We start from the raw sequence: 10,719 nt of genomic DNA, 5'->3' as shown, positions 1-10,719 counted from the left end.
TTTCCGTAATTGCTTCTTAGATTGTTTTCGAAAGTTTCATGTTGTGAACGTGTCACGATTTCTTTCTATCTCTTACCAGGAAAGAGACTTGGAAAGGTTCAATGACGTAGTTTAATGGGATATTACCGAAAAGCAGTCAATTAAATGGTCGGATAGTTCTACTAGTGAAATGATAATGAAAATTCTTGAAGGACTTTAACGAACGGCTCAACACTTCCAACAAATATCAAAGTAACACTGAACAGCAATATATTTCAACGCTTGTAACTCTTAATCGACTTTAACGTGGTTCACACACAGCTTCTCATGTATCTCTAATTTATATCAGCACCAACTCTCATTTACTCGTATTCAATTACTTCAACTCTCAATCAGCAATAATCTCTGCATCTATTACCAACTACTACAACAACAACAATCTACAATTCATAATAATCATAATAAATCAATTACGCGAATTACACCACTATTTATAGCAGGTTGTTTGGTCTAGTAACTTCGAGAAGGTTACATAATGTTACACCATAAGAACTCATTGTTCTGTCAAGTTGCACTACACGTAAACATCATTAAGATGTCACAACACCCAACACCTGGCAAGTCAAGCAAAGAATATTCCCGACTTGCACGTCCGCAAAAGGTTCTGGAAATACGTCACATAATGAAGATTTCGCAATCAGAGGTTACTACAGGACAGTAACCGATAACAACATATGGCTCGAGAATTCCACAATCAAAACAGCACGTTTGGTCAAGATACAAAGCAGCCCGTCGCGAGGCCTCGCACATTGATTGTGACAGAACGAACTCGCAATTTTGGTTTGCAGATGGCAGCAGTTCCAAGAGGATGATTTGGTACAGCTGGTGCTGTTTGAAATAAGACTTCTGTTTGTGCAAAATTTCTAGTTTTGTTTTCGTTTAATTTCAAAATAATTTTTAGGTAAAGAATTTTGTTTCAAGTTTTAAAGCATTTCGTTTCGCTATACATTTGATACAAAATGTAAAAGTATCGGGAAGGGTGACTAGTCCTCGATCACACCCGTTCGTCGACGTTGCCTCACAAGTTTTTTTTTTTTTGTTTTTTTTATCGCGCAACGCTCAGAGTTCAAGATGGATACCGCTACACCTCGCAGGTTTACAATTTTCCATGTAAAATGGAATTGCTACCTGACTCATGATTAATGCCTCCGTTCCGGGAGCCGTCCACACACCCAAACACTCAACAGGAACGCCATACTTACATGAAGGATAGCCTACCTACCAGGGAGGCGATGGGCTTACTCTGACCGAAGGGACTCATCGCGGTAGATGGTAATCTGTAGGTGCATAAAACAAAGGTAATTGACTGCCTCAAGCTTATCTACCTGTCTTAACTTTCCTCTTGCTGATGTTGGAGCAGATTAGGAGGTGGCTTGTTAAGTTTGAGAACTAGCATGTTTTTTGGTATAGAATTGATTTTAATTTAGTTTGAGTTTGTTTGTGTGTGCTTTCTTCTTGATACCCGCTTGAGGAAGGGAACGGGCGTGTGGAAAAGGGCCACTCCAGTCTGACATCTAATTTGGCAGAGATACCAGAGAAGAGCGGCCAGAGGAAGGGTAGCTTCCGCTGACCCCAGAGTCTTCTTTGGATGGGCCGCGGAAATCCTGTCATCTCAGGGTGAGTGAGATGACGGTTGAAGATTTCCCGGTTGCGATCACTCTTCCAGCATCGGGCCGTTTCAGATGAGTGAGAGGGACGGGTTAAAGATAGGTTATTACGCCCTTGGCTGTCTAAACTTTTTCAAAGATGTTCTACGACCGTACTGAGCTAGTGAGACCCACCGCTGCAATCAATCGTCCTTACCATCAAGGACGGCTGAGAGAGGCAGTTGAAGAGAGAGTCTCGACTAGTTCTTCTGACCATAGAAAAAGGTTTGGAAGGAAGGGAAATGTCAGATGACAAAGGAATGTTATGTTTTTTTGATTGTATAGATTTTTCAAATTCACCTGATTTGTATCCTCCATGAGTTATCCGATAAGACGTGGAAGATAGGTAAGGTGGCAGAAAGAATTTGATTTTCTTCTTTCTCAAAAGAACCTTGTTCCAAGGGATCTTTTGTCCATGTTGGCCAATCTTGTGTATCTTTTCATTTTGGGTTTTCAGATGAAGGTAAATGTTTTTATAGGAAGTGTTTTCCCAATAGTGTTCCAAGCCTTTGAGTTTACAAAAGGACTTGAAGATGTCCACATACATTTTGTTTGGATTTGGGGCATGTGGAACGCTGCTGGAAAACAAGAGAGGATTGATGTGCCTCATTTTGTACTAAGGCTCGCCTAGGTTTCAAATCCAGTGAGGTAACCTCCCCTTGTTCCCCCAAACAAATAAGTTATGTTTTAATAAGCTACTATTACAACTTTTTAATACCATTATAATTCATGTTGAATGACGTCTGCTCACCCAACCGTTGCTTTTGTCTTCTTAAAATTTTCTTTCTACCTACACCACTGCTCAAATCAAAACAGAGTCCGAAAAACACTCGATCGGCTTTTCATAGAACTAAACGTTTGTTTGAGTCATTTTTTTCGTTTTAAAATCGGAAATTTCTAGCAGATCTTGGAGTTGGTAGATTGGTATTTATGGAGATTTGTGAGTTAAAAGCGTCGTGCAGGGCTGGTTTATTCCGGTTAAAAATTAAAATTTGAATTTGTCTCAAATTTCAAAATTCTTCTGTGGATAGTGAAAAAGGATTACTTGATATTTTGTACTACAAGGAAAAAGGCGGATAAAACCAAACATTACTATTTTATGGGGATATTAGGCCTACTTTGGGAAAAGGGATAGTGAAAAGACAAAAATGGCATCATATTTTTAAATATAAAAAGCCCTACCTCATAAAAAATATTAAAAACGTCTGCTTTAGACTAATTGAAAAACTTAACACTTTTTCCAAGGAAAATGTAACAAATTTCAAAAGTAGACTACTCTACAAGCTTCTGCTAGCTTAGATTTTTACATTTTACTATTTTAGTTGACAAAAAAAGACTAGCCTAGGCCAGAGGTGAAAAAAACTACGATCCGCGGGCCGCATGCAGCCCGAGACAATTTTCTGTGCGGCTTGCGAAAGCCTAAAGGTATTACATTAAAAAATAATCATAAAATTGCTTGAAATTTTATTTACTAGCCTGCAATGACTTATTTAAATTTTTTCTTCATCTATTTTATCTTGATAAAGATATGTTATAGTATTTTTATCGCATTGTAGTGGTTTGTTCCACTAGCTACATAGTGTTCTTTAGTGATGTGCAGTTTTAGCAATATATACAGTATGATGTCATTTGTGTACTCAGCCATCTAGCACTGCTATTCGTGTCAAAGCAGCCGATTGCTATATCATACTGTAGTATACGTCAATTACATCCCAATGGAAATTTCTGACTTCCGCCTGTCGCATCACGAGACTTTCTTTTTCGTTTTAGCCTTAGACCAGGGATGTCCAACCCACTGCGGCCCGCCTGAGATTTTTGTGCAGCCCGCCTGAGATTTTTGTGCGGCCTGCTAATCATTTTCACTCAAAGTAGTATTTTGAACTTTGAATCTTAGCCCTAAATTAAAATGTTTAAATCAGTTTTTAGGGGCGTAGTAATAGTATAGTATGGGAGCAACAGGATTATAAGTCCGATTATATCTAAAGTCCGATGGCTCAGTAACGCAGCCACCTTAAAAAGATTTCAATTATTGTTACCCGAAATAAAACAGTTCATGGAGAAAAAAAAACAAAACGTGAACTTGATAGAAAAGGAAGAATGGTTGAATGATTTGCCTTTTTTAGTTGACATCACAGAAATGCTAGCTGAGCTCAATTTGCGTGCACAAGGGAAAGGTCAGTTGTGTACGTAGTTTAATGTTCGAGCGAATAAGTAGCTTTACCAGGAAATTAAAACTTTTCATAGCACAACTGAAAGCTGGCGCAATTGTATATTTTCGTAGTCTATATGAAAGAGCTCAAAGACTGTTCTGTAAACTATGAAAAGTATGGTAAGTTATGTGAATTACTGGTTTGCTTGCAGAATGGAAGATTTGCTTGAAGAATTTACAGTTAGATTTTCTGACTTTAAAAAGATTGAAATTGAATTAAAATTATTCAGTGACCAGTTTCATTTCAGTGTGATAAAGCGCCACTCGAATTTCAACTTGAACTGATTGAACTGCTAAGTTGAGAAAGTTTGAAAACTTTCCACAGAGAAAACACTCTTCCTTTATTTTATAAAGAATTACATTCATATTGTAATGAATTTAATAAATTAGTTAGTTTGTCCAGAAAATTATTGTTCATGTAGGGCAGCAGTAAGCGGCACATATTGTTGCGAGCAGTTATTTTCATCCATGAAAAACATAAAAACTGCAGAAAAAAATAGACTGACCGAAAAACACTTAGCAAACATACTAAGAATCAAGACAACGTCCTTTAATGCAAATGTTGATAACATCTTAGCTGGAAAACAATGTCAAAAATATTGTAAAAACAAATTTTTGTTTCTTTCTATATGTGTGTTATTTGTTCCTATTTTCAAAGATGAAATTAATGGTTTTTAATTGTTCGTATATGTACCCATTTTTCTTGAAATTTAATAGGTTCTGCGGCCCATTGAATTATTTCAAGTGACAATGCGGCCCACTATAATAAAAGGTTGGACATCTCTGTCTTAGACCAAGACCAAGACTCTTGGTAGAGAGAAGCGACGATTACGACAGTTTTTCTGATTATGCTAATTCGCTTAAAGTGCGTCTGGCAACATGTGATCTTGATGTGGGTTGTATTAAAAAAAATAATTGAGACAAACGTTTTGTATTTCTTTTATGTAATATATAAAATCTTCATTTCTTTGCTCACTTTAAAATTAAATAAAAGCTTGTGTTTTGACTATTTTAGATTTTGACTTATAATCTTAATTATACTCTAGTGCGGCCTTCGAACAAGTTCAGATTCTGAATGCGGCCCACGAGATAAAAAGTTTTTCTACCCCTAGCCTAGGCCAACAGAAAATATCAAGTTGCAATGTTTTGTTACTGCGCAAATTGATATTTTCTGTTGGCCAAAATATTGTAACTTGATATTTTAATCCCACATTTATCTGCTCACCGAGAATTAAAATGTTAGATTTGGTTAATAAATAAATCATGCCCAGTATCACTATTTTTGCATTCTGTTTTTAGGCCCTGCCACGACCAATCAACTTATCATCCCGTTGATCAGGAAAGAGAATACGTTAAAATCTAAATATTCAACAGAAGAAAAGGAGAAATAAGTTTTAGTTTGTTCTTTCAGCTGGTTAGAAAATGAAAGTCTAGAAATGGAATTTTTTAACCTCTCTGGTGAAGCTATTTAAAGCAGATGAGAAGAAACTTTTATGCAGAGTGTTTAATGCCCAGCTAGGCTAATAAACATGTACTTAAGCCATTTCTGGTGATTTGTTATGTAGGCTAGGCTACAAATTTTATTAAGACTTTAATATTGCCACTTGTCAGAATTGGTAGCAGTTTTAGGTTTTGTACAAACCCAGATGTCCTGCCTGTAGGCTATGTTATCCTAGAGCTATTTCATTTATTTTTTTTATCGCTATTAACTATTTTTTTATTAGCTATTTTCATGTTATTTCAGTTAATTGAAATAGCAAGAGTTGTTTGTCCTTCAAACAGAGTTGCATCACTGTTCACATTTTGTCGCTTCTACCTTTTTCTAGACCTTTGCTTGTTGACGTGTATTGTTTTCGCTGTGATGGTCAGAATAAAAACAACTGAACTGCACTAGAGTGCACTACTTAGGCTAACGTTTCCTCTTGTTACTTTCGTTTTTAAGTGGTGGTGGGATGTTGGTTTTAATTATATTGATAAAATAGTCGATGTGAAAATACCACTTGGGCTAAATCAGTGTTTCTCAACCTTTTTTGGCCCAACGCCCCCTTCATGAACTGGCAAAATTTTACCGCCCCCCAACAAAAACGATTAATTACGAAAAGCGAATATAAAACAATTAATACTACAAAAAGTGTTCAATGCCAAGCAAAAAGCCAAGCAGAGCGCAAATATAGGCTATTGCCGTACCAGTCTTTAAAACCCTTACAGCCTGTTTTACCCTAAAAGGGCGATCATCAGAAGGTTCTTATTCAATGGCAGCCGTGGCCGAGTGGTTAGCGCGTTGGGCTCGCAGTCGAGAGCCTGCATGTTCGACTCCAGCCACCCGCACTTGCTGTTGTTTCTCTGGGCAAGAAACTTTACGATAATTGCCTCTACCCAGTGATCGATTTCGAGTAATGGGTAGTACCAAATTTAAGTCATAAATAGAGTAGACAACCGGAAAATCAGACATTGCCGTCGGCTGCAGCGTGGGTCAGGTGTATGTCGGAAGGCGTACACCGATGCATAGCGCTCAAGTCCGCTTTCCCGCAATGCAGGATAAAGATAAACAAACAAAACAAACAAACAAACAAATAGAATTATATTTATATTAGAATATAAGGACCTTCTGATGATCCCTTGTTAGGGTGAAACAGGCTGTAGGCTAAGGGTTTTAGAGACTAGTACGGTACGTAACTATATTTGATGAAAAGCAAATATATATTTGCGAGCATGAAAACAGTATAGGCCTACTGCTAGTCAGTGTGAATCTTGGGCTTGGTGAGAAAATGCCAGTTTCTTCACATCCGGTGTAAAGCCAGTGAGAAACATTCTAAAATCATCTCTTATGGATATGTCAAGTGAGTTTCGCTTTTCGGTATGTAGCAAAACAGCACAGCTGAATCATTTTTCCACCAGGTATGAGATAGGAAATGCTACCACGAAGATACGAGCTCTTTGACGAAACCTTTATGCTGGGCGGTAGATGGGTTAAAGAATGCCTCCTAATAATCAAAACGCCCCCTTAAGCCGAGGTAATCATACCGCCCCCGCAAAAAATCAAAACGCCCCCTGGGGGGGTGGTACCGCCCCAGTTGAGAATCACTGGGCTAAATCAACACTTTAGGCCTACGTATTGTATTTATTAATAGGTCTAACTGTAATCTACGTAGGCTATGTTATGCTTTTGCTTGTAGGAAAGTTGATTAATAAGATTTAAAATAGTTCTAAGACAGTTAGGCTACAGGATTTAATTTGTTTGGTAAAAACACAAAATGTCCGTTATTACTACAATAATTGTGATTAGTGCACTTGTCACAACGCTCAGTGCTTTTCACATTTGCAATGCTGGAAATATCAGATCAGAGGTTGTCAAGTGAGTTTATAATATTTTAGTGTCGCTGATTTATCAGCTCTTTCAAAAAAGTGTAGCCTAATAAGTAATAACGCAACTTACAGTAGTTATGTTAACAAAACGTAGCTACATGAGGCACATGTGATAAAGACTTGCAAGCAATTCAAGAGAACCACCAGTAGATTTTACCCAAAAAATTCGCTCTGCACTTCGCTTCGCCAACACAATTTCTGAAATCTGTAGGAGCACCCTGAGGTAAAAAAAAAAGGCGAAGAAACACTGTATGCTTGCTACGTAGGGGAAGGGCTGGTCAGTTGATGCACCTCACATTTGTTCTCTTTGCGCAAAAAGTAAAAACGATGAAAGCTTAAAATTTTCAGGTCAAGTGAGATATTATCTCATCTATTGATTACTAACCTTTTAGATTCGCATTTTCCCGATAGCTCAGTGGTTACGCGCCGGGCTCAAGATCACACGGCGCTGGTTCGACTCTCGGGGTGTGCGCTTGAGCAACGCATTTCAGGACTGCTCTCCATTCAGCGGCACCTAGTGAATGGAATAATTTCTCGGCAACAAGACTTCAACAATCGGAAAACTTCACTCTGCCAAGCTCGGTAACCGGCCCTGCGTCAAGTGCCTCTACAAGTATGCGAACAAGTACCAGGAATAACCTATCAAGGCTTTGTCAGTCCGAGGATAAAGATTCAAAACCAAACCAACCAAACCAAACCAAGTGTATCAATGAACTCACCTGCCACCGCAGGTCAGATGATACACCATGGAAAATCAGTTGATACACTACCTAAAAAACTGCATATGCCTACTGTGCTGAAAAGTAACTTTTAAAATACAATGTTACAATTGTTACAAGCATCTTTATAATATGGCTTGCACACAAGCAAAAACAAAACATCATATAGCAATAAAGGAATATTTATACACTGACTTGTAGGACTGATGCATTGAGGATAAATCACATGAATTTTATCAACAATGAATAAAAATGAGTGCAAGACTGAAAAACTATAGCATAAAAGTAGAAATAACTTGACATAAAATAATACAACTTATAGAATAAGCACCATAAGAAAACATATCACTTAAAATTTGTATGTGGTCGCCTTTATCAATACATCCCAGCGCCTATCGATAGCCTACACGTGTATCAACTGACCCCTACCTATAAAAATAATAAAATGTCCCTTTTTAAAGTTTACATATGCAGGTAAGCAAATAGAAAATATCTTACCGTACCTTAAAACTTCTATTTTGATTAAGTTAAAACACTATCCCACGTTATCTGAAAAGTTTTCTGGATTTGCAAGACAACGATAAAAACGTTAAAAAAATTTACTCAGAGACTAAATATTTTTTTTTAAATTACACCATAGTTATTCGGGAGAATTCATTTAATTATGTTTTCACTGTGGTTTTTTAACCTGATCGTTGGCTGCCAATAGTTTTTTCAGAAGTTTTATTTTTTCCTGGAAGGGGGTGTGTCAACTTATCTTCCGTATCACCTCACCCGCCCTAGTGCCGGTCTTTGGAGTGTGCAAACCGTGCGATCGCACAAGGCCGCGAATTAAGGGGCCCGCAATTTACTCAGAAAATACAGTAATTTTGGTCATTTCCAATGGAAAAATTCAACAAGTGAACTCAACAAAGGAATTAGCAACAAGAAAACATAGAGACTCAACGGGTGCAACCTATTTCGTCCCCTGAACATTTCGTACCCTGAAAAGATCAAGAAAAAAACAACAGAGCCAAAGTCGCAGATCGGAATTGTCGCAAACATTTCAAAATTTCTCTCGATCTTTTCAGGGGACGAAATAGGTCGAAATTCGATTTTGTTGACAGCGGACAAACGTGTCCAGTCTGAGCAGCTATCTCGGCGGAAAAATTAAGTCTCACTGCGGACACACCAGATTTAACTTCGATAGTCATGCTTAATCACTTTATGTTGATAATTCTTCACTCTGAAAGGCTTTAATCAGACCAGACCATTGAAGAGTCAAAGAGCCCTGTAGCTTCCCAATACACAACATAACTGATTAACTTCCACCGAACGAGGTTGTGTGACTTCTTGCGTCACAATGCTCAGGGCACGAGTCGGAAAACTTCTGCACAAACGTTAGTCTACTGTTTTCTGCTGTGCAACGTTTCACCAAGCTTTTATCCTTAGGTTTATTTTTGCGTGTCATGTGAGTGAAAGTGATGGAGAGCAAGTAGGTAGCCTACATCGTATTCATTCTCACTTAAATAATTTTTCCTGGGCCTTTTCTTTCTTTAAGAAAGGTAATTAAGAAAGGTTTCTTTAAGAACTGTCACGTGACCCCCCAAAAATAGGCAAATTACCCCCAGGTTGGGAACCACTGGTGTAGAAGTAGGTACGCCCCTCCATTCTTAGCGAAGAATTTGAACACCGTTATTACGCTGATTCAATGTCATCTATTGTTGAAGCAACCTAAAAATCCAAAGCTTTTCTGCTTAAATGGAAGCTATAAGGGATAGCTTACAGCAGGGGTCACCAACCTTTTTTGCATGCTGGCCACTTTGGCGCTAAGGAGAGCTGTGGCGGGCGGCACTAATAAAATTTTTGGTAGGTTGACTCTTATGCTAGAAAAGAACTCATTTCGTACCAAGTACCCAGCGTTAGCCTATGTTGTATTTATCTTAAAATACCGCAGCAACCAAATTAGTCGAACAACGCTACAGCTAGGCCAAGCTCCTTTAACAACACTTTTGACTTCTTTAACAATGTCTAATAAATGAGGCCACTTGTTTTGCGCACTTGTGGCGAGGCGAGCGAATATTCATCGTCAAACAAGATTGGTGTTGTCACTTTGCTTCACAAAAGATATCTTGCAATTAACAGTTTCAGTAAGCAAGGAAATGCTTGACACATCGCTTGAGCAACGCACGTTAAGGACTGCTCTCCATTCAGCGGCATCTAATGGATGGAATAGTTCCCCAGCAACAAGACTTCAACAATCGGAAACTTCACTCTGTCAATCTCGGTGACCGGGCCTGTGTCAAGAGCCTCTACAATCTACAAGTATGCGAAACTGCCAGGATTAAGCTCTGCAAGAAGCTTTCCCAGTCCGAGGATAAAGATTCAATCAATCAATCGCAATACAGACAACAATAGTGACCTGCAAACATATCAGCGAAAATAGGCTTCAATAACAGAGAGAAAGAAACCAAGCACCATGAAACAAACGCTTGTGGTGTCCGCCCCGTTAGCTCAGTGGTTACGCACCCGGCTCAAGATCACGCGGCGCAAGCTCGACTCTCGGGGTGTGCGCTTGAGCAACGCATTTCAGGACTGCTCTCCATTCAGCGGCACCTAGTGAATGGAATAATTCACCGGCAACAACACGTCAACAATCGGAAAACTTCACTCTGCCAAGCTCGGTAACCGGCCCTGTGTCAAGAGCCTCTACAATCTACAAGTATGCAAAACTACCAGGAATAACTAATCAAAGCTTTGT

This window comes from Aplidium turbinatum, chromosome 4 (genome assembly GCF_918807975.1).
Source record: "Aplidium turbinatum chromosome 4, kaAplTurb1.1, whole genome shotgun sequence".
NCBI lineage: Eukaryota > Metazoa > Chordata > Ascidiacea > Aplousobranchia > Polyclinidae > Aplidium > Aplidium turbinatum.
The sequence above is the reverse complement of the archived record's forward strand: the minus strand, read 5'-3'. Positions refer to the sequence as shown.